Genomic DNA, 23,294 nt, shown 5'->3' on the forward strand with positions numbered 1-23,294 from the left:
TTAACCAAAAGAAACTGTGGCTATATGGGTGCCTGGGTGGCTCGGTCAGTTAAGTGTCCAACTCTCGACTCTGGGCTCAGGTCATGATCTCAGCGTCATGAGACTGAACCCTATGCTGGGCTCCACGCTGGGTTCTGAGTTGCCTCACACTGTTGCCCCCTCCCTCTCTCTCCCCCCTGCTCCTCCCCCTGCTCACGCTTTCTCTCTCTCAAATAAATAAATAAACAAAATCTTAAAAAAAAAAAAAAGATATCTATTACAGAAGGAACACCTTTTCTCATAAGGCTTTCAACTGGCTGAGAATTTATTTCAGAAATAAATTCCAATCTCCTCCTCCTCAAAATAGAAAAGGTTTTTTTTCAGGGCTTTCATTTTCAGAATTCTATTATGTAAGCCCCTTTATAAGTCATATGTACAATAATTTTCATTTTTCCATCACATTTTATTGTAAACCGCCCCCCACCCCCGGCCCTGGGCCCTAGCAACACTGTGTGGGTCTCTGCTGGGGTACCTGTCTGGATGTACTGTTACCTCTGTACAGGTCATTGATCCTGGCCACTGTGTCCTCCTGGAGGGCCTGGCCCCCGGCATGCTCACTTTGGAATCTGCAGTCCTTCGTACTGGAAGATAACAGGTGCCTCACTAAAGGTTTACATGAATCAATGACTCAGGTCAGTTATTTTTTTTTTTTTTTTAAAGATTTTATTTATTTATTTATTTATTTGATAGAGACAGATCACAAGGAGGCACAGAGGCAGGCAGAGAGAGAGAGGAGGAAGCAGGCTCCCTGCTGAGCAGAGAGTCCGATGCGGGACTCGATCCCAGGACCCTGAGATCATGACCTGAGCCGAAGGCAGCGGCTTAACCCACTGAGCCACCCAGGCGCCCATCAGGTCAGTTATTTGATTGTAAGTCTGTTCATCAGACCTAATTACTGGCTCCTTCCTATCCTCAGAGGACAGAGAATTTCTACCCCAGGGGGTAATAAATTAAAAAACAACAACAACAACAACAGAACAAAGGATGGAAGGCTCTTAAGGCAATAGCAAACAAAAACTTGTAAGTGTGTCTTTGGCAAAGACGGCACTGCCGCGCTAGCAGCCTAAATCCTTCCCAGCTGACGGGATACTTAAAGAAGGCAAAAGTCAATGGCATGTTCGTGTGTCCTTTGCTATGTGCCTTAAAATTTTAATCACATTACTTCAGAGTCACACTTTATAGATGTGTTCCATTCAATTCGTTTATTTAGTTCCCCTGAAATAAGTAAAAGACAGGTAGAACCAAGTAAGTTTTAAATCCTATCTTAGAAACGACAGTTACCGAAGCACCTTGCTGAGTATCTAAAATTGTTACATGAAGACGACGAAAAGACCTGCCTGTTCAGCACGGCACACCCTTTAGTGACTGGGAAACGGTCTACTTTTCATTATCCTCCAATCACCCAGACTGACATCAGTGTCTCCAGAACCTACACACTGCTCTCCCTGGACTCCACAACATAAGCACATCCACAAGAAAGCTCACTCAAGTTGATGGCAATGGGGCAGGGGAACTTCAAATAAAATTACAGACACGACTCTCTCATTTGGGCTTTCCAAACACTGAGGGCTTAACAGACATCACATTTCCTTGTCACAGAAGGTACTAACACCCAGAATATTCTGGAAAGTCCAAATCTACTGCCTGGGGAGTACTGCTTAGGTACATAAAAACTGAAAATGGAAACAACCAAAGATGTTAGGACTTTTTAGTTATAATAAAGCTTTTTTTTTTTAAAAGATTTTATTTATTTTGACAGAGATCACAAGTAGCTAGAGAGGCAGGTGGGGCGGGGGGAGGTGCAAGGGGGAAGCAGGCTCCCCATTGAGCAGAGAACCCGATATGGGGCTCAATCCCAGGACCCTGGGATCATGACCTGAGCCAAAAGCAGAGGCTTTAACCCACTGAGCCACCAGGTACCCCTATAATAAAGCTTTTATCAAAGACAAAACATTATTTCATAGTCTCTTAAATATTTCTCAAAGCAGCATATATTCCTTCTCTTTAAAGAGGTGGAAACTGAGGCAAGAAAGCTCAATCAGTTAGAGCACTTCACATTTCAAAAGCAATGAAAAGCCATGACCCCAAATTAAATTCTCCAATAAGCTAGTCTTATGATAAAGGGGCTAAAAGGCTTATTGCCTAATGAAAGGATAAACAATGTGAGCTGTTTCAGTGACCGGTCCAGTAAGCCTTGGTGAGCACTGAGTAATACAGGCATGGGTGAGTACCCTTGCCCACGGTTTCCCCTGCGATGACATGTGTGTATCACAGTTAACAGGTAGTCTTGATTTTGGTAAGAACAGCATTTCTGGACGTCCCCACTGGCTAGCTACATGCTGCCATCTTCTGATTATGCCCAGTGGAGTGTAAAAATTTTTTCATGAAAAAGTTAAATCAATACAACTAAAAATCCCTACTTTTCCTGTCAGTAGTGTCTTCAGGAACAAGAGGAGTAAAGACACCAACACAGAGATTACCAACACTCTCAGACATAATCCGAGCAGAATTCTAAATGGATAAGCACATGTTATAAACTTTTTTTTTTTTTTTTTTCCTGCAAGTGCCTTGCATGCTTATGTTACTATTCATTCTCAGATAGATCATCAATGACCTTCTGGGTCACTGACTAGGGAGAAAGCTGACTATGAAAAAGAGTGGGAGAAAAAATACGGGGGGGGGGGTGCTTCCTTCCACTCCAGGCCCCCTACTGCCTTGAATGAAAGAAGACAGATGGCAGCCACCTTCCCCTTTAATTAGGAGGGGCAGCTCAGAAGGGGACAGCCCTGTTCACTTGGCACCATCTTTTAACAAACCGTTTCGATGGTAATGCTCTGCTCATTCACCCTTGTTTCAAACGTTCTCTATCTTTAATTTACAAACCAAATCTCAGTAAATTTAATTGTGATTAAACTATAGCTCTGAGCACCGTTACATAAAGAAGATATTTAAAGAAGTTTGCTGAATTAATAATTCGTAGACATTCATTTAAGGAGCCTGGAATGTTTTAAATGAGAAACAGATACCCCAAGCCCTACCACCACCACTCCGAGTTAAAAATATGAGCTTCCCAGGGCAGAGAAGCCCAATTTAAATTCACAGTATTCCAGTATTCACAGCAGATTTAGAAATTTCTGTTTCCGGTGCCACACCACAGTTCCACTGCCTCCTTCTACCTTCTAGGTGTGACTGTTCGAGTTGAGAAAAGTCAAGAGAACTCTACGGTAAAAACAGTCCATTTCATGAGGAAGGATAACCTAGTTACAAATCGTAAACTACTCTGCATTTCCATTCGTGGGGCAGTTTCAAAACCACAGAAGTTGGGATTAAAACAGCACTGAGTCATGCAACCGCTCCGAAGCTAGGATCAGGTAAAACGCAAACAAACAAAAATGGAAGACGGGGGTCAAGTGTCAGAATTAGGCTTGCTGTCCTGAAGTCCTCTGCAGAGGTGATGATGCCTCTGAATTATTTTCTGAAAGCTCCACATTTTCTATAAATCTGTAAGTCTAAAGCCCCAGATTGTCTATAAATTCCATGACCCTTTCTAACATGAAGAAAAACTTCAGCTTCTGTTGACAGGTTTAGGTCTTTGTACATTGTTATCCCATTCTTATGAGAAGTCTGGTTTTTTGTTTTGTCTTGTTTTTCCAACATCATCAATAATTTATATTCCTCAGCCCCTTTCCATTTCTTGACAGGTTTTTAAATTCCAGCCTCTTGTCCAGGCACCATTCCCACCCAGTGCCTGTAGTTCCCACGGGGGGGACTCTCTGTTTTCACACACGTCTCAGACACACACCCCTTCTGCTTCCCAACACAAATAAGGACAGTGAGCTGGGGCTATTTTGCTAGATGTGCTCCTGGCTGCACCACGGAAAAAGCTTTGCCTGTGTCGTTGTCATTTAATTAGTGGCAAAGTTCTCAGACTGTTTAAAAAAAAAAAAAAGACCTTTTTGTTTTCTGATAATAAATTTCAATCTCTTGCTATCTCTAACAAGCAAGCCGGCAGGGCGCTAGATACAGGAAGAAGGACAGAAAAGATAAAAGAAGCAATTAGCTATTTAACAAACTTCATATCCTACTTCCCAATGAAGGGGGAAAACACCCTGGCGTTTGCCAGATACGGAGTGTCTAATATAATGTTAGCAAGAGAAAACATGTAGGAGCGATTGGCTAACAAAGAAACAAACAAAACTTACTTTGTTTTCCAGCACAGCACAGTGAGCAGGTCCGGAATGAGATGAGGGCAATTCCTTCCTCGAGGCCCCTGCTTTCACTTTGAAAGCTGTGTTTATGCTCACGTCCAGATTTGCTGTGGCACTCCGCGATGCCTGCACTTCACAGGACGCCCCAAGTTCACAAGTTCATCTCCAAAGCCCCGAGGACCAGGAGTCCCCGGGACAGATGGCAGCGACCTCTGGGCACCACGTGGCATCACAGTCGTTATTAGCACACACTCGCCCGGGACGCCCACTTGTTACCTCAGGAACCAGGCCACCAGCAGATAACTGCTCAGATGCATGTCCGGAGTCGCCAGCCTCTAGCAACGCTCAGGTTCGAGGCTGGAAAAGGCGCTGAGATGCGAACCACGAGGTCAGCAGGATTCTGCGCCATTAACTTTCTGGTACTTAACATGCCTGTCTGAAGAAGAGGGAAAGGTACACAGTTACGAGGAATATTTTACTAGTGACTGTGATTGGCAGTTACTGCGCACTGGGTCATCTCTTGCTCCCTGAAACTGCCTTTAAAAATCCCTCCAACAGGATTATGTTCATTTCCTCTGTGAAAACTACAGAAAGAAAACCAATAGAAAATAAAAACGGGGAAAGTATAATTCTGCTTAAAAATGTGACCCTTACTTAATCTCATCTGCTTAATTTTTTAAAGCCCCAGAAGTAAAACAAACAGAAAGCATATAAATTCGGTTTTGAAAAATTACCTCATCCACGTACTGTCCTGTTCGTAAAAACAAACCTCCTTCCAGCAAAATGGGACACTTTGACCTTGTTTACTGCAGTGTTTTGAAACCACCCGACACGTAACTCCTGACATCACCGGACACGCATTAGCACCTTTACTGCTGCTGGCTGCACATCGGCTACCCCGATGGTCTTCTACCGCCCCTGGTTGAACAGATCTTCCCCAGAACAGTCAGGATACTGGCCTTAGCCTTAAACCCCCGAACTCACGTGAGATCTTTTGCAAGTGTCCTTCCCTGGTCACTTTTATAAGCCTACAAAAGCATCGGACTACCTGATACCTTTGAAAGTTCCAGCATCCAGGACCTAGCACGGATCATTCTTTTTCTGACCCTCTGCCTACCCAAGAGAAGAGCTTCCTTTCTCACCAATCACCATATTGGCAAGAATTTCTGCCCCACGGCTTTATGAAGAGAAGATCCTGACCTACTTTCTCCCCAGAGAAGATTCCCACAAACTTTCCTAAAGGATAATTTATTTTACTATATTTTAGAGCTTCAAAGAGTATTGCATTTTAAATTTTGGCAGTCATATTATCCCATTTCTTAGAAAAAAAATTACGGAATATGCTTTTGGTGTTTTATCTGAGTGTTGCATTTCTAAAGAAGTAATTTTCTCCTGTAAGTCTGACACATTCCCTTCCATGTTCCTCAACTCTTGTTCTAGGTACATCCAGATCAAACCAAAGGATAGTTGTAATCCCTGGAGCAAGTCACCATTAAATTTTGGGGGACCATCTCCCACAATCCACCTCTTTAAATAAAATGAAATTCTGGTCCTACAAGGGCAGTGCAATTTGACAGAAAAGTAACCAAACCCCCAAGTTCAACCTATCTGAAAGCAATCGATTGCAGTCTTGCTCACTTTTCCTGAAACAACTTAACAAAACACCAAGTCCTCAAACGGTAGTCCCCAAACAATAAGGAACATGAAAGATACATATTTGAGCAATTATGGCCCTTGTGTGTCAGAGAAAAGCAGGAAAGAAAAACATCCAGAGTTAATGAAATTAATTAACTCTAGCGAAAGGACTACTTAAAAGCCCCTCCAAATGTCATGCTGTTACTATGACCACTTCAAAACTGCTTTGAGAAAACATGAAGGATTTTAAGATCCATGATAAAACAAGTGTCATCCGGCCTGCGAGAAATTACTTTCATTTAAGCAGGCAGCAGGAAGGCTAAATGGCCATTTAGAATTCTGATATCGGATCATTTGTTACCTTCTGACAGATGCTGCACTCTTCATTCACATCATGAAAAGAGTAGTAAGCACATGAACATCTCTTTCTCTCAGTCATCGGAACCATTTTGATTTCAGTCCGGCAACTCTACCACTCCCACGGTCTATCTAGTTGCTACATTATTTTTATAATGAAAGCAAAGTCTGATTCCATCTGAAAGGGAGGGGACAAAAAAAAAAAATCCCTAACCGTCTCTTGTTTCCAAGTACAAATAGGCAGGCACACACTCATTCTGTTTTTTTTCAAATGTCAGTAATGAAACAGAAAAAGAAAACAGCATTTTTCCCCCTTAAAATTCCTGCTTTTAGGTATTTAGACTGATTTACGTTTTACGTAATCTTGATGGCTCAATCAGGAAGTAAAAATTTTAAGTGCGTGTGTTACAGACGGGAGGAATCATGTGACCCACAGCCAAGAAAATTACGCAGTAGACAGCATACTAAGAAAAATCAGCTTCTAAGAGGGTTTTAAAAAGACTGTCTTTAGGATTCATTGAGTCATGAATATATAATGGATTTGAGAAATAATAATTTGTTTGGAAGCCTTGGAAATAAGCCCTCAGGACATTTAAAAAAAATATTATGAGATCAAAGCAGTCCGGAGTTAAGAAATGAAAGTTTAATTAATAAAGGAACAGTTTCTGTGAAGATCATATCCACCCAAGGTTTATTTTAAAGGCAATTTTTCAGTGTTATTTGAAGATCATTCATACCTAATTGGAATCAAACAAAACATCAATTGCAGCTCCGTATAAACACTTAAGCTTTATTTAATGTAGGGTACTGTGCGTTCCTGGAGCACAAGGAGAAAACTGCCTAGATTATCCAGCTCCCCCCAAGTTGTGTAGGTTTCAAGTGGTCACTGTATTTTATTACAGCAAATACACTCTCAAGAGGAAAATGTCAACACAGTGACATTTTCATCTGCGGATTCTAAACTCGTAAAAGATCATCATTAAATAGGATCTGAACTATCCTTATGTGTTAAATAAATTATGCCACAGACATCAGACCATGTTCACCTGCTCTGGAAATCAAAAAGTGGGAGATGAATGTTACAACATTCATGACTGTAATGGACTGACCGATAGAGGACTTAACGATTATACAAAAATTACTTAAGACCTATTCTTTGCGCTTCTTCTCTAAAATAAGAGTAGAAAATTCTCTAAAATAGAGTAGCTTTGAAATAACTTTCAAATACAGTTATTTGAAATTGGCGTGGTTTGGCCTGTGGTTGTCTGTTTCTCAATGCAATTTCCGTTACTGATACATTAACAAATAATTTATTAATATCCATAATAAATGACACGGTTGAGAGTACAAACTTGTACCTCCTAGACATTACTTGTATCACTTTAATGCTTCACAATTTTCAAAATGCTTTTTACACTTCTATTTCAGCTTTTTAGAAAAATGTATACCACAGCTCTGGGCAAGTGACGGACAAGATCTGGGTACTTTTGATCACTAGCTCATCTCTCTTTAATTCGTAAACATAAGTGATAGCTAGGTAAAAGAAGAAATTATTAGGAAAAACAAAAGTCTTCCAGAAGGGAAGCTTGAGGCAGATGAAGACAGTTAGGAAAAGTAAGAAGCACAAATTCTCCAAGGTTGGGTGTTAAATGACACGGGGATCACCTTACTGAACCGGCTGTCATACTGGCTGGCTGAATAAAGGAAAGATGAACTAGTTACCAAGAAATATCCCCCAATAGACTGACAGCATCGACTAGCTCTGTCACCTGCCTAGACCATAGCTTATGGAGAATAAACCTCAGGGAATATATATCTCACCTCCCTAATTCCCAATAAATGAAGAAATCAGAGGAAGTTGAGAGACTTTCTTACGTGGCACAGACTGGCCGCTGAAACTAGACCTAAGATTTCTGATTTTCCTAGGCTAGGGTTCTTTTTCACTGTGTGCTGCCTTCCACCTATAACGGGAGGCTCAAGTAAGTCTCCAATGAGCACAGACCTGGTTGCTTATCTTAGTGGTAGAGAAATGAAGTAGGGTCAAGACTTAGAGTGCCTCACTCTGGACCTCTCGGTGTATAACTCACAGGCCCCCAACCCTTGTCACTGCCGCCATCTCCGTCTTCCACCAGCCTGTGCTGAGCATTGTCCTTCCTGAGCTGGAAGGAGACCGGGTAAAGTCTGGGCTGAGGGGTAAAGCTTGGAAAGATGGTACCAGCCCCTCTTCCTGCAACCTCCCTTCCACACACATATCACAGTCTCCTCCTCTTTTTTTCCAGTGGGAAAATCAAGAACTAAAATAAGAAAAAGCACTCGTTTGGGTTCACGTCTCAGTTTCACTGGGATTTTGGACACACATGAATGAGAGAATATTCTAGAAAAACTAAAATTAGCTCCTACTTTATAACCTTCACCAAAATTAATTCTGTGAAGATTGAAAGAGTTAAATGTAAACAGGGGTGGGGGGGTGGAGAAGGAAACACTTCTGAATTAGAGATAGGAAAGGAATTAATTTAAAAAAGTAATACAAGGCTACAAAACTGGAATCAAGTGGACTACGTTCTCCTGTACATGTCCTGTATGTCCAAAAGCAGCTGAAGTAAAAGGTAAAGAAAAGAAGGAAATACCTGCAACAGGGTAGTAAACTTTGTATCATTTATCAATGCACAAGGTACAAGATATTAACACTAAGACTAGGCACTCCAAAGTATACAAGGCCAATTAATAAGAAAAAGTGTTGGATTTCACTAGCAAAAACCAAGATTTATTTTTTTTTTTTCAGCCACCAAATTCACAAAGATGGACAACAAAAAGAGTAAGCCAGCAGACTGAGATGAGCCCATCAGTTCAGGAAACCAAATCTTTTTATAAGCCTTAAAACTGTTCTGACTCATTAACAGTTCTATAAATACCACCTCAAGAAACAATCACAGATACACAGAAAGGTAACTGGACAAGGACATACTCACAGTGACCTAAAATTGCTACTAGGTATCTAAAAGTGGAGGGGAGCATAAGACTAAGTGTTTAATGGAGAATACTTCATAACAAGATACAGTGTTAGGTGAAAATGTGGGCTGTAAAGTTAACGTGTGGGTACGGTATAGGTGCTGGTGAGTAAGAAAGGAAAGGGGAGGGGGAGGGATGCACAGAAATGGAGAGTACAAAAGCTCATCTCAGAAAGATACTGGAAAAGAGTAATTTAAAAAGCTGAAGAAGGGGGCGCCTGGGTGGCTCAGTGGGTTAAAGATTCTGCCTTCGGCTCAGGTCATGCATGATTCCAGGATCCTGGGACTGAACCCCACTGTCAGGCTCCCTGCTCAGTGGGGAATCTGCTTCTCCTTCTCCCTCTGCCTCTCTCCTCACTTGCACTATCACGCTCTCAAATAAATAAATAAAATCTAAAAAAAAAAAAAAAAAAAAGAAGAAAAGAAAAGAAAAAGAGGAAAGAAAGAAACCTTGTTTTTATAACTGGGAAAAAGTTACTTAAACTAATAAACAGCCTATAAATATTTTTCAACCATATAAAATAATTAAAATATTTGCAAAGACCTTTTAACAAGAGAATGGTTATACTTTATTTTTTCTAAAGATTTATTTATTTATTTGAGAGCAAGAAAGCATGTGCATGTGCTGGGGAGGGGGGCAGACAGACAGGGAGAGAGGATATCAAGCAGACTCCATGCTGAGTACTGAGCCAATTCCAAGAGCCAAAAGCAAGAGTCAGACATTTACCCAACTGAGCCATCCAGGTGCCCAGAGAATGCTTATACTTTGTTAAGTGCAAAAAAGAAATACAAAACAATATGATCTTAAATATGCAAAAACTCACATTTTAAAAAAACAAGAAGAATATGCAACAAGATGATAAAAAGGACTGCCTTCAATAGTGCTACCAATGTGATATTCTCTCCATACTTTACATGTTTTCTACCATTATCATATAATGTTTCCATGACCATAAATATATCATAATTATAGGACTGATAGATCAAGAAGATGCTACTGTTAAAATTTAAATTTCAAAAATACAAAAGATCTGTAGTCACCAAAATCTGTCCTGTTACCTAAGGGATTTTCATCTTTTTCAAGTTAAGAACCAGTGGTACACCCTTCAGAAAACAGGCACTGTTGAGTGGGTACGAGGTGGAAACAAATCCTGCTTCGTAGCTGCCAAGCTGTTTTCTCCATGTAATAGCTCTGTGAGGGTCATACCAAAGCCTGAAGATCTCAGCAGCAAGACATTATTAGGAAAACAATGAACAAGGTTGATGGGAGAGGGCCAGTAAATGGCCAAAAGAGGAAGGCAGGAAAACAATAGAAACATCAAAACAGAAGGTTTAAAAAATCATTAGGTCCAAAATAATTCAAAGGGTCTTGAAGAGATACATGTATATCTATGTTCACAGCAACATTATTCACATTTAAAAGGTGGAAACAACCCCAGTGACCACTAATGAATGAATGGATAAACTAAACATGGCATATAAAATACAAAGGAATATTATTCAGCCCCCAAAAGTACAGAAATTCTGACACATGTCAACAAGGTCCAACCGTGAGGCCATTCTGCTAAGTGATACAAATCAGTCACAAAAAGACAAATACTGTATGAATCCAGTCACATGAGGTACTAGAGTGGTTAATCCCTAGAGGCAGGGCTGGGAAGAGGGGAAAGGAGGAGCTGGTGTTTAATGCATACGGCGTTTCAGTCGTGCAAGATCAGAGGGCTCTGGAGATGGACAGTGGTGACAGCTGTTCTACAGTGTGCATGTACTCAACGCCACCGACCTGTACACTTCTGAATGGTGAAGACTGTAAATTTTACATTGTCTTCTATACACACACACACACACACACTTGAAAGGAAGAAAGAAATCTCTAGAATGAGAAGTCCTGAAGAGGGCTTCTGATCTGGCATGTCAACAGTGCAGGTATCAAAGTAAAACAGATCTTATTTCTGATATCGGATTCTTTTAAGCATAATTACAGAAGTCAGCTCAGCAACACAGAAGATCAAAACTGAAAATAAGAAGGGACATCGTGTGTAACTTGAAGAGAACATACCAGACCTCTCTGTGGTTTTTGGGGACCCTCTCATTACAGCCAGCTTGAAAAACTCCCCACAACTAGGAAAGAACCTGCCAGCCCAAGCAATACAATGACGTCGCCTCCTCAGCTAACAGGAAAGAACACAGCTGGGAGGGAAACTCTGAGTGTCCTAGAAATGTACTCCGCCCTTACTGCAAACCTGCTATCACAGAACTGAAGACTGGGCGGAGTGGGGGGTTGGACAAAGGCCCTCAGGTAAAGCTGCTCCAGAGACAAAGACACCCAGAGAGCGTGGCCAGGCTCACTCAGTAACCCTGGATTTCAAGACAAACCCTCGAGCACAGTTACAGTTTGTTTGTTATGTCTTTTTTTTTTTTTTTTAAGATCTATTTCTTCATTTGAGAGAGAGAGAGAGACAGAGAGAGGAGCAGAGCGAGAAAGAGAGAGAATCCCAAGCAGACTCCACGTGGTGTGTGGAGCCTGACCCAGGGCTTGATCTCACGACCCTGAGGATCACGACCTGAGCTGAAGCCAACTGTCGGGACACTCAACTGACTGCACCACCCAGGCAGCGCTGCTGTCCTATTTTTCTAAAGGGTACCTTGTTACAGATAAGAAGAATAACATAACTGGAAGGAGCTTTCTGTATGTCTTTTTTTTTTTTTTTAAAGATTTTATTTATTTATTTGACAGAGAGAAATCACAAGTAGACGGAGAGGCAGGCAGAGAGAGAGAGAGGGAAGCAGGCTCCCCGCTGAGCAGAGAGCCCGATGCGGGACTCGATCCCAGGACCCTGAGATCATGACCTGAGCCGAAGGCAGCGGCTTAACCCACTGAGCCACCCAGGTGCCCTCTGTATGTCATTTTATTAAATCTGTTCAAAAAACAGAGTACAATACACACTGTGTACTATGTACAAGGCACTGAGCTCGGTGCTGGATGAGGAGCAGGATGGGCTCACCCTTCCCCCACCAGACTAGCAATTCTGATTTAAGGAGGCACAAGGTGCTACCGGTCCACACAGAGGGGCTCCGATCTGGTCCACAGGAATGGAACTCTGTAAGAGGTGACACTTCAACAGACGTTATCCTGTCACTGTAGCAAGCTGGACTGATTACTACGGGTCAGACAGTTTGAGGCACTTTCCATGAACAAATTAACTTTCACCGCAGTCTTACAGGGCAGGATTTTAAAGACGAGAAAACCGAGTCACGGATCAGTCACACAGCTCGCAGGGGGCCGGACCTGACTGTGCCCTTACTCAGAATCTGCTGTGAGGGAACCCAACCTAAGACGAGACAGTGATGCAACTCAGAGCAGAACATTCGGCAAAGAGGGGAGCTGCTCTGAGAAAGAGAAGAAGGGCACACAGAAGAGGAGAGCCCCAGGGGGGAGAGGCTGTGGCTGGGAAGCCCAGACAGGCGAGTGGGGGAAGAGCAGTAGCAAACCCGTCAGGAACTCCCGAGGGCGGAGGGGCCGTAGTCCAGCAGGGACGTTCATGAAGTTCTGCTGCGTGGAGTGGGATGTACTCTCGTCTCCATCTCCACCTGAATTCTAGTGCTCCGACGACTTCTTTACGCATGGGGTGAGAACAGAAACCCCACAGAGGCCCCAGAGGGATTACAGAAATGGGTCAGAGTTCAGGCAGAGAAGGGACACAACACGGATGCTTTTTAGAAGCGTCACTCTGAGTGCTGTCAGGGAGAGGCCCACATGCAGAGCAGACCGGGGCAGACCAGGGACAGCAGGGAGAGGGGTGCTAAGGCAGGAGCTGTGGGAGCAGGTGATGGAAACTGGCAGGGACACACACTGGAAACAAGGTGGAGTGGAGAAGGTGACTGGATGTGGTTTCTTTGTGGACCGGGGAGGGGAGGAGAGAGAAGGGTCAGTAAGTTATAGGTTTCAAGCCTGGGAAATCTGGGTCGGTTTGGAATCTACTGGATATGAGGTGCTGGCAACACAGCACCGTGGAGGGGCGCCTGGGGGGCTCAGTTGGTGAAGCGTCTGCCTTCGGTTCAGGTCATGATCCCAGGGTCCTGGGATGGACCCCTGCCCTCCCTGCTCAGCAGGGGAGCCTGCCTCTCCCTCTTCCACTGCCGCTGCCCTCCCCACATCCTGCTCACTTTGTCTCTCTCAAATAAATAAATAAAATCTTTATTAAAAAAAATCAACGTGGAAATGTCCGACGGACATCTGAATACAAAGCACGAAGCAGGAAGAACCTGCAAAGGGCAGGGGCAGGGCAGGGTCCAGGAGGCCAGAGGAGAGGACAGCAAACGCTGTCACTGCTGTGAGGTCAGGCACGGAAGCTGAGAGTCCAGACATACCTGATCCGCGGGGCAACAGCAGGACAGGAGGCAACCACTGGCTTTGGCCAGAGAGTACCAGTTTGGTCACAGGTCCAAACGCCAGACTGGAGTAGGGAGGAGGGGGCAGGAATGAGGAAGTGGAGGCAACCGACATGGGCCATTCTTCCAAGAAGGCTGGCCCTGGCACAAGTGAATGCAGAGTGGACCGAAAGGCAAGCGAACACTGAAAGTCTGTGTCGTATGTGTGTACACGTGTGTGTTTCATCTGTGAGACGTGCATAGGTTTAAATGCTCATCAGACGTGAACGGCAGGTATCAAGTCAGAGAGAATGTCTCTGAGAAGGTGCGGGCAGCCAGGGTTGGTATCCAGAGTGGGCATGAGGAAGGACCCCACTTCCACTGCGACAGGAGGCAAGCGGAACAAGGCAGGCGCAGATGGGAGTGTACGGACAGGGCAAGAACCCAAGGGAGCTCGCCTCCGGCTTCTCTCTTCTGTGACGCAGGAGGGGTTGCAGCTACAGGGCAGAGGAAGCGGGGTGAAGGAGTAAACAAGTATCGTGCGCAGGGGCTGGCAGGGAGGACAAGTGACCTTGTAGAATGTGCCCTCCCGCAGGTCGAATCATGAGAGCCACAGGCTCTGAGCACAGGTACTCAATGCACCTGTGGCATTTACCAAACACCAAGAACGTAAACAAAAACTCAAAACTTTGAGCAGACCTCATGAGAAGTCTCGCCTTCAATACCGTACGATCAGCTAAGTCAGCTGTAATAACATCAGTTCTCCTCAGGCCCGACCGCGTACCCACGACAAAGACAAATACTTCATAAAGACGAAGATGGAGGGGCGCCTGGGTGGCTCAGTGGGTTAAAGCCTCTGCCTTCAGCTCAGGTCATGATTCCAGGGTCCTGGGATCGAGGCCCGCATCGGGATCTCTGTTCAGCGGGGAGCCTGCTTCCTTCTCTCTCTCTCTCTGACTGTCTCTCTGCCTACTTGTGATCTCTCTCTCAGTCAAATAAATAAAAAAAAATAATAATAAAAAAAAAAGACGAAGATGGCCAACCCATGACAACGTGTGGGAAGCTCCCAGCTCGTGCTAGGGGTAAACCTGGTCTGTATGAGTAACCAAAACATCGTATTTCACTGGGAATGACATCATCAACGGTGCGTTAGCAACTTCTGCGTTTGGCCTGAGCTGGATTTTGCTTGTGGGTTGGTGCACAGGGGATTGCAGTTAGGGTCAGACACTTCCCTCCCTCCAAAGTCCTGTGGGAGAGATGAGTGGGCAAAAAGGCCTGTCATGGCCACTTCTCCCAGACTTGCCTCTAGTTCCGGCTCTGGCCAGGAAATCGCTAGAGAAAGCAAAACAGGGGCCAGGAGCTGAGCACAACTGTGCAAGTCCAAACACAGACTACAGAAGGTGGTAGGTATTTCAGGTGAGTGGATTTTTTTTTTTTTTTTACTTGAGTAACTGAGCAAAGCAGGAGAGGAAGACATGAGCTTAAAAGAATATCTTTCCTTGTAAAATCTTTTTACAGAGACAGAAGTAGTTCTGGAAATTAGCATGAAGTGCCTCTTGTTATTTTCAGGCAAATATCTCCCAAGGAGCTCAAAATAAAATCCTTTAGTTCTACACCCTTTTGGGGGAGAATGGGAATTAACAGTAAAATCTGACCAATTCAACCAACTGGGAAGTCTCCTGTGAACAGTGAGGTGCTTGAATCACAGGCAGAGTGTAATATAGTTTTGCTTTCTGGTTTTCCTTTCTAAAAGAATTTCCTGTTTGCGTATGTTTGTATATAATGTTACTACTGGCCAAAAGTTACATAGTGCTCACTGTGACCCAGCTCTAAATCTTCAGACACTCTTATTCTCTGGGTTTTAGGGCAAAGCACAGCGGCATATATCATTAGTCTGTCAGGGACGAGGAGAGCTGGTGTCCCAAACCAGACGGGCCAGCATCAGAGCTGTGCTCAACCACTGAACTACACTGCCACACCACGAAAACATGAAGTTAAAATTCTAAAATTCAGGGTATCAAAAAGAGATGATCACCATTTACTCTATCTTCCTAACAGAATAACTTTGGTATGTTTCCTACTCTAGTCATCCTCTGGTTTTCAGATTAAGGAATCTTTAAAAAGAAAGTTGTTTTTTTACTGAAGTCAAGTAAAAATACTATGCAAAACTGTGTCCCAAAACCTTTCTAAGTAGAGATTCCACTGATAGGCAAGATTTGTTTCAAGTCAGCAAATCTATAATTTTTCATACAAGTTATTATAACAGATTTTTTTTCACAAGCTTCTTTACGTTATGAACAATTTCCATCTTAAGAGTAATATTTTTGGGGGGTACCTGGGTGGCTCAGTTAACCATCTGCCTTCAGCTCAGGTCATGATTCCAGAGTCCTGGATTGAGACCCACACTGGGTTCCCTGCTCAGTGGAGAGTCTGCTTTTCCCTCTCCATCTGCCCCTCCCCCTGCTTCTGCTCTTTCTCTCTAATAAAATATTTTTTTAAAAAGACTAATATTTTTAAAAAAATATTTTTATTTGACAGAGAGACAGAGATAAAGAGAGGGAGAGCACTAGCAGGAGGAGCATTAGAGGGAGAGGGAAAAGCAGGCTCTCCACTGAGCAGGGAGCCTGACACAGGGTTCAATCCCAGAACTCTGAGATCATGACCCAAGCCGATGGCACAGGTAACCAACTGTGCCACCCAGGTGCCCAAAGAGTAATATTTTTTAGTCTGAACCACACTTAATTACAATGAGTTCCAAATCAGTCATGTTGAATCCATGCATATCAAGATTGCTTTTTTTTTTTTTTTAGATTGTATTTACCTGCAAGAGAGAGAATGAGAGAGAGAGAGAGAGCATGAGAGGGGGAAGGGTCAGAGGGAGAAGCAGACTCCCTGCTCAGCAGCAAGCCTGAAGCAGGACTTAATCCCAGGACTCCTGAGCCAACGGCAGTCGCTTAACCAACAGAGTCACCCAGGTGCCCAATATATCCAGTTTTCAAATAAGAAAAATTACTGTTTAGATCTCTGTGAAGATGGCCACAGGCTGAGGCTGGATCTCACAGATTTAACAGTATTATTTCTTCGCACATAAGAGATTATACTTAATGTGGGAACGCTGGAACTTCTGGAAGCCTCAGGTGGGTTAGCAAGCATCTGTCAGTGACTTTTGACACAAGTGTTCCATTATATAGAAGTCTAAGACTGCCAGCCACTTGAGGCTTATTAAAGTTGACCAATGTGAACTCATTTCCTAGACTTAAGTGCATGCCACATGTGGTCTATACAAACATTCTTCAGTTTCCTCTGAAATAGCCCAAAACATATATGGGGAACTAATTTCAACAAAAGTGCCAAAACAATTCAATGAGGAAAGGAAAGTCTTTTTGGCAAATCACACTGCAACAATGGGGGAAACATGCAAAAAAACAAAACAAAACAAAACAAAACAAAAAGCACCTTTCACCTCTACTTTATCTCATACACAAATATTAATTTGTAATGGTTCATAGACCAAAGCACAAAGTTTAAAATAAAAGATCTCTAAAAGAAAACACAGAAGGATATCTTCACAACCTTGGGAAAGCAGATTACTTCAAACACAGTAAGTACTGATAATATAGAGGGTTACTTTGTTAATTGACTAGATTTAAAATCATCTGCTCATCAGCGGCACTGGGTAGGTTCAGTGGTTAAGCATCTGACTCTTGATTTTGGCTCAGGTCAGGATCTCAGGGTCCTGGGATTAAGCCCTGCATTGAGCTCCCCACTCTCCCTCTGCCTCTGCCCCTCCCCTGCTCACTTTCTCTCTTAAATAGATGTCTTAAAAAAAAAAAAACTGCCCATCAAAAGACATTTTTTAAGAAAATGAAAAATAAATCACAGACTAGAATATATGTGCACCACAATTTTCTGAGGTATGTATACCTATATAATACAAGTACAGATTTTCTATATATATAAAATGTTACTTAGGAATCAGTAACAGTAAGAGAAACAATGCAATATAAAAATGACCCCCTCAAAAATTAAAAATGGGTAAAATGTGAAACAGATGCTCCAAAAATGAAGATCTACAAATGCCCAATAAAAACATATTAGTCATCAAAGAAATATAAATTAAACATCACAATGCAAAACCACTTCATATTCCCAAGAAAGGCTAAAATCAGAAAAACCAACAATACAGAAAAGCTGAGAAGGAATTGGAGCACCTGGAATGCTCATCCACTGCTGGCTAGGGCGTAAAATGGTGTAATTACTTTGGAAAACTGCTTAGAAGTTTCTCATGAAGATAAATACAGACGTCTGGCATGGCCCAGCAATTAAGCCTAAATCTCAAATGAGATGTGAGTGAGCGAGAAGGTGCTCACAGCGGCTTAACACCTACAACAGCCAAAAAAAGATGAAGGCAACCCAAAACTCTGTTGAGAGGAAAATGGGAGTGCCAAGAGGAAATTGGGTCTATTCATGTAAACAGAATGCCACCCAGCAATAAAGGAAGAATGAACACCTGATACACAACACAGAACTGGGGTGAGAGGCCGGAGGGGAAAGAGTACATGCTCTATGATCCCATCTACATGATGGTCAAGAGCAGGGAAAAACAATTCTATAGGGACAGAAATCAGAAAGCATTTGCCAATGGGGTTGGTGAGTGCCTGGATGTCAAGGGTGGGGGGGGCATGGGAGAACTTGGATGGTAGAAATGCTCGTTTTGTTAATTGTGGTTTGGTTACTTGAGTATATTTGACACTGATGTGTTTCACATGTGAAATTTTCATCTATTAAAAAGGATAGCTGGGGGCACCTGTGTGGTACAGTCGGTTAAGCATCCAACTGTTGATTTCAGCTCAGGTCATGATCTTGAGGTCATGAAACTGTGCCCCACATTTGGGGCACATTGGAGCATGGAGCCTCCTTAAGATTCATTCATTCTCTCTCTCTCTCCTCCTTCCTCTGTCCTACCACCACTCCCTCTCTCACTCAAAAAAAAAAAAAAAAAAAAATGGCGGGGGGCGTGGAGGTAGGCCTTCTTATGTCTTCTTATCCCCAAGACCTCCTGAAAAATATGATTTGATTTGCACCCCTTGGCCCCACCAAAGGGAAACTCTATCTGAACTACTTTCAGTAACAGACAACCAGTTTGACAACCATCATGGCGGTCTTATTTCTTTGACCACCTATACAAGATACTGTCTCCAAAGGAAAAGAAGGAACTTGCTGGGTTTCCTCTCCTCTAACAGTAACAGTCAGTTAATCAATAGTCCAGGTTCCAGAACCAGTGTAAGACTGTTCTAAAAGCTCATTCTAAAAGCTCACAGAATGTTCTTTTTAGGCTCATTATTTTTCAGTATACAGCTGATAACCTGCATTCAACACATTCCTCACCTCCATCAGGTTATGGGGGATGGATGGAAGAAAGTAAACTTGGGAAGAAAAGTACCTAGAAGAGGCTGATGATACTTGTTCTAGCCCATACCAGAAATAAAATTATCAGCATGTCCTGCCGGCCTGAGAGCTCAGGACATTTCAGCATTCTCCATATCCGCTTCTAGGGGCATGGCCTCCGAGGGCGTGCCTGTTGGAACCCCAACTGTCCAAAGGCTCTAAGCTGGTAAACAATGTAAAGGATACAGAATTTAGATACCAGAGGACATTTACAACCTTCAGTTGCCTCTATGCCCCTACACACAAAAAATAATACCCAATTGTCTTACTCTGCAAATTCTAGAGACGGATTTGGGGCTCCTGGTACTATGCCACAGATCAGAAAGGCCTGAGAAGATTCTTCTGGGATCCCTAACTATGGAGGACCTCTGGGGAAGATCTCCAGGAATTTTTCTAAGAAAATGACTACTTTTTTCCCAAGTGAAATGACGGAATGATAACACTGGAAACATCAATTCAGAGTTTCTTCTAAGACAAGAAAGGATACCACTTGTGTCAGGGAAGTTGAAAGACTAATTAGCTAACATCTAATTTTTCCCATCTATATCTACTATGCATTTTCAGGAACTACACAACAAGTACAAGAAAGGAATCAGTAAGAATTTGGAGTTTTTTCACAAAGGGAATAAGAAGGAAGAATAGGAGATGCTTCTTACAAGAAAGGGGAGAATTAAGTGTGGGGATCCATCCCTTAAGGAATATGAGTTCTAGAAATGAAGGAATAGGAGATTCTCTCCGGAACTCTAATGCCAAAGGGCAGAGAAGAAATTTAAAAGTAAGCATACCTATATTTATACTTGTCTTAAGATCAGAAACAACTACCACTACTTGTATAGATTTTTTTTTTAATGACCAAGTTGGACATTTTACAAGATGCATCTTTTCTTCTAGCAGCAAAGCCAGAAGACCGTGAGAGGGCTCCGTGATTAATGGTGATTGCCTCCACAGCGGGAAAGCATTATCTGTACAATAACATCAGCTCACTGTTCCTTCTGGGCCAAGTTCTTCAGAGGATTAGCCTCCCCAAACCCCAATACCCATGCAGTTCTTGTGCCCCCAACACAGCTTTTCCCAGGCTGATACAATTCTTCAGATATGCTTCTGACAAATCCACAAATGCCAGAACTTCCCATTTATTAGAAACGGAATGTGTGGGTCTGCCCCCAAATCTGTAAGTTGAAATACTGATCTGATAGTATGAGGCGGTGGGGCCTCTGGGAGGTGATTAGGCCGGGAGGGCAGAGCCCTGAGGAATGGGGTGGGTGACTGTGCTCATGAAGGAAACTCCAGAGCTCCCTCGACCCTTCCACATGTGAGGACACAGCAAGAGCAAGGCTCTCTATGAACCAGCCTCCAGAGCTATAAAAGAAGGAATACATTTCTGTTGTCTATAAAGCCACCCATTACATGGTACTTTGTTACAGTAACCTAAACTAAGATGCCATTTCAAAATGGTGGTGTTCACAGCACATGAAAGATCCCACTGCTGTTACTTAAAAAAAAAAAAAAAAAAAAAAAGCACATACTCCCACAACAATAAAAACACTATCAGGCCTCAGAGAGTTCAACAGATGTCTTGGAAACCAGAAGTACTGACTGACAAAGTACTGACAAAGCTGAGGAGAGGCAGCTTATAGCCCCGAAACTTCTCTGAGAGTGTTGCTGCTGAGCGGAGGGATAACTGACTTCCCCACTGAAACCCCAAAGAGGCTCTAGACTCAGAAAAGCAAATACAGTGTGGGACAGAAATGACAAGAACGGCAGAAAAGGAAAAGATTAACTAAGAAGTCCAGTATCAACAATCGTTCCTTCCATGAGTCAACTCCTGTCTTTATCAGAAACAACAAAATTTGCCCCCACGCAAAAACTAAAAAAATCACCAATGAATTCTCTGAAGAAACTAAACAAAATGTTGGGTGAGGACTAAACAGTTAGTGTGGTTCTGAGAACCCCAAAGTCAAGCCCTCTGCACCCAGATACTTGGTGGCTCCCCCGTGGGAGGTGTCCTCCCACGAGGCCATGCCTCCCGTGGCAAGGCGCACCCACACGCACAGAGCCCAGTGAGCCTTCATGTTACCTCAGCTTGACACGCAGGAGAGGCAAGGACAGAACTACAGCTAAAGCGGCATGGAAGTGGAAAACTACGATAAACAACAGAAGGACCCTGGAAAAAACACAAAATTCCAGGGAGCAAAGATACTTTAGAAAAAACTAAAAAAAAAAAAAAAAAAAACAAGTTTTGTTAGTGTCCCTATTTAAGAAGCAATCATTTAGGAAGCAATAATTACATCCATAAAACAAGAAAAACACCACCACAAAATACAAGAAACAACCATCCAAGAGAAAGATCGATCAAATTAAAATTCCGGCCCCGCAAAGCCAGAGTGAACGCCACGGGCACGTGCCTGGGTACCATAACCTCACAGTCGTGACTCCAAGGATTTAATTCTACCACACTGACAACGCCTTGCCTAAGATGGGCGGTACTCACGGCATAGTCAGAAGTTCGCACTGCAGACGGGGAACATGTCCATGGTAAGGAGACAGGGAAACCGAGACCCACTGTTCAAGAACACCGGAGTCTGTTTTTCTTTCCTCTGCTAGGCTGCAGGATGACCCACCAGCTTCTCTCAGTACCCGTCTGTCCTTTCCTACAGAAAGAAGGAAACCAAAGGTTGTGTTCTTATAGTGCCATAATGAAGACTCCCAGAAAGTATTACGAAGGAAGAACTAGCTTCGTATAAAGACTTCAAGATACTAAAACATATTCACGGGTAACATGTGCGATTTTTTTCTGTGGAACTTCACAGAGAAGATAAACGCTTCTCCCATCTGGGTGACTCGCATACTGTCCTTCCTGAAAGTAGAGAGAGGGAATGGGATATTCCCAAAGCCCTGTTTTTAGAACCAAAAATTCTGTAATGCCCTGTTTACTATTCTGAAATAAAATTCATTGGTAAATAGTAACTATTTATTTTATTTTTTATTTTATTATTTATTTATTTTCGTTATTTATTTATTTATTTATTTTATTATTTGAAAATAATATACATATTTTTAATAATGTATTAATTTTTTAGCGTACATATTATTTTAAGAACATCAATATAATACTCTAAACGTAACATAAAGGAGAAAGTAAAAGAAATCCAATTTATAATAAAATACTGCATATTCAATACATAAACAATTTTTTAGGTTCGATGAACTGTGTAATGAAATAGATGCTTTTTAACTTGCTTATAAGGAATAAGCTTGGAGTGCTCGCTTCGGCAGCACATATACTAAAAAAAAAAAATAAAAAAAGGAATAAGCTTGGATTATGAGAAGCCAAATCAGAAGTCTTCCATCTTAAAAGTACTGGAAAACAAAACAGGAGCAGTATGGGTGGACAACAGGATGAAAAGGAGTATATTTTGTGTATATTAAAAGTATGCAAAAGTTTCTTGTGTTCTTATTTAAATGGAGATAGGTCTAGGCTCAAGTAATTATGATATGATTTTTATATCCAAGATGGCAGCTGAAAGTCATGTGAGATGCAGGACAATTCTTTCTGTCTCTTCCACCATGAACATCTTAATTCTCTTCCACCCATTTAAAAAAAGCCTTCACTGTGGAACCAAACAGCATCTCATTCCTACTAAGTCCTCTAGGAGGCGGTACTGTTCCCATGAGAATCCCTGGCTAGATGAGCTATGGGAGACTGCTTCTAGCTTTTATGTTCCATCACTAAGACTCTAGTCCTGAAGGACAAATCAGCAGTATACTTTAGAAATGTATTAATTTACTATGGAAAATGACTGAAAAAATTAATTTAGGTTAGGCGTATGCCATTAACTGGAGCCACAGTCATTATTATTTCCTCTTCCTAAATTCAAGATAATTGCTTACTCCATATAGACTACGGAGTGACAAACTCTCTCTCTGCCATTTATTTACACAGCACAAAGTGATCCGGATTTTAGAATTTTTAACATTCAAATCTGGTTAATTAATAATAAAAAGGGAGTTTTTCATAGAACTCTACAACTCTCATTTCCTCAAACAAGAATTAATGCATTCTTTCACATGTGGTCATTACAGGAAGGCGGGGGGGGGGGGAGCCATTTACTGTAAATGCTTTTCTGATGCAATTCTACCACCTCTTTCAAAGAGAGAATTCATCCAAGAAGCCTTAGTCACTTTTTCAAGAGAAATGCCACTGCACTGAATGTACACAGACTAAACC

At 42.4% G+C, this 23,294-nt stretch overlaps 1 long non-coding RNA gene across 1 annotated transcript in view; it reads right to left on the minus strand.

Moving 5' to 3' along the window:
• Positions 1-3,980: 3,980 nt before the first annotated feature.
• LOC122905077 overlaps positions 3,981-23,294 on the minus strand; it is a 76,451-nt gene continuing 57,137 nt past the window's right edge. Inside the window, exons 3-4 of the long non-coding RNA XR_006384312.1 lie at positions 21,558-21,717; positions 3,981-4,683 (exon numbers count right to left, since the gene is read on the minus strand). This is a non-coding gene — a long non-coding RNA (uncharacterized LOC122905077). The remainder of the gene's footprint in view (positions 4,684-21,557; positions 21,718-23,294) is intronic.

This window comes from Neovison vison, chromosome 4 (assembly GCF_020171115.1).
Source record: "Neovison vison isolate M4711 chromosome 4, ASM_NN_V1, whole genome shotgun sequence".
Taxonomy (NCBI): Eukaryota; Metazoa; Chordata; class Mammalia; order Carnivora; family Mustelidae; genus Neogale; species Neogale vison.